Below are 2114 nucleotides of genomic sequence, written 5' to 3'. Positions count from 1 at the left end.
TGGGGTTGCTGCATGTCCCCAGTGTCCCTTGGATGCAAGGGACCAAGGATGCATTAGTCTCTGTTTCAAGATGGCATCTGGGAATTAAACAGGAGAAGGGAACAGGTCCTAAAATACAAACAGAGGGAAAGGGAGCTTGAGGAAGGAGGCAGGAGGCTGTAGAAGGCTCTAGATGACCCAGTGTCCCTTATATAAAGTGAATATATAAAGCACCTGGGGAGATAACTGTGGCCTCTCAGGGCTGCATCCCTGGGGTGGGAGCTGTCTGCTCCCATCCTTGCTCCTGTCCTTTGGTGCCAGCACTGTCACTTCCTGTCCCAGATGACAGGCACGAAGGAGAAGGGAGGAGGAGGAGGACATTTCGAAGAGCATCCCTGCCACGCCACACACGCAGACAACAAGCTGGGGAATCCACGTCGGGGATTACCTAAGGATTCAACCTTTCCCTCACTTGCTTTCTGTGCCATCTTAAATGTCAGCCAGCAGCTTTCAGTAATGCACTTTCCTCCATTTAATGTAATAAGCTGAGTCTAAGCAAACCCTTCATCTTGCCTTGGGAAGGATTTGCAGCAGCTGCCAGACAACAGGCAGCTCCGCTAAGACTCATCTCCCAACGCTGCCGCCTCTCAACCCATTAGAAATAATCGAGTCCAACACATTGCAAAGGCTGAGGCTCATCTTTTAACTCCCCAGTGATGTTTAAAACAGTCCTAAGTCCTAATAAGAGGCACATTGCAAGAGAGGAAAGCAAGTTAAATAAGGAGCTGGCTGCAAAGAGAGCAATCTTACAGGGATCTCTCCAATTCCTGGCACAACACACCCGACAGCCAGTTTAAGAGAAGCCGTCAGACCGTGCGGCAAGAGAAAGCATTTCCCTCACTGAACAGAACCTCGCAGCACAGAGGGACAAGGCAGACAGAAATACAGCAGAGCATCCAGAGGATATCCCCGTTTTTCCACTTTTGGGGTGTATCTTACAAGCAGAGCAGCAATGCTTTTCTGTTTCTCAGCGATACCATTCAGTACTGGAGCAAAACTGCCTTTTCCTCCAGTGGATGAGGTGGTTTCCTTGTCACCTCTCCCATACAGCATCTTTGAGTGTCAATGAAATCCCTTTTAAATGATTCTGCCCTGACAAAATACAGCAAGGAAGAGACAAGAAAGCAAATTATCAACCTGCAAGGTTTCTGCTTATTTCAGATGGCAGAGAAACCGAAAATTGTACTGTGTCATTGCCAGGAGAACATGTGGTTTCCGTACCCTGTGCAGCTGCCACGGGGAAAACACTGACACAAAACAGATCTGCAGACTCCCCTGAGTGGGACTATTTCCCTCACTTTTCAACCCAAATCCTCCTTTTAGGTGTGTGGAAAAGCTTTAATAACAAGAAAAAGCGAGAGCTTGTAGGTAGAAATAACATTCAGCCTGGGGAAAAGGCATGTTGGTGTGTTCCCAGTTATCCCAGAGTAGGGATCCCAGTTATCCCAGACTAGGGATCCTGGGTTCGTCACCTCCCACGATGCCCCAGAGCATCTCCCTAATAAAAATCAGTTCTCAGATCTTCAGCTGGTGACAACTGCGGTAGCTCCAATAAAGCTGTCACACATCATTAGCTGAGGAGCTGCTCTGAGGTTGTTTTTTTATTATTATAAGGATTTTATTAACTGGGGTTAAGGCAAAGCTGAGGGAGAGTGTTACAAACTGCCCTGATCCTTTTAAATCTGAATAAAATCCCACATAAATTATGATTATCCAACATAAATTATGATTTTGGCGTGGCTGGCACCTCTCAGGACAAATTCTCTTTTCCACACACTTGGGAAATGTGTGACTCACGCAGGTCGGGCTCAAACATTTAACAGCAGCCCTGGGTAGTTCAAAACCTTGAAAGAATTTGGTTTTATTTAAACACAAAATTCAGCAAAACAGAGAAGAGTTGGAGCTGAGGAGCTCGAGGTTGAGCAGCCAGGCCCTGCCCTCAGCCTTGCTTCGATGGCAGGGGTGGGATGGGACCATTAAACTGCTGCAAACAAGACTTTTAGTATGGAATGGGAGTGGGGAGGGACTTTTTATATGGGCAGGTAGTGACAGAACAAGGGGAAATGGCTTTAGGA

This window comes from Antrostomus carolinensis, unplaced genomic scaffold (genome assembly GCF_000700745.2).
Source record: "Antrostomus carolinensis isolate BGI_N321 unplaced genomic scaffold, ASM70074v2 scaffold46069, whole genome shotgun sequence".
NCBI lineage: Eukaryota > Metazoa > Chordata > Aves > Caprimulgiformes > Caprimulgidae > Antrostomus > Antrostomus carolinensis.
This window is presented reverse-complemented; position numbering follows the sequence as displayed.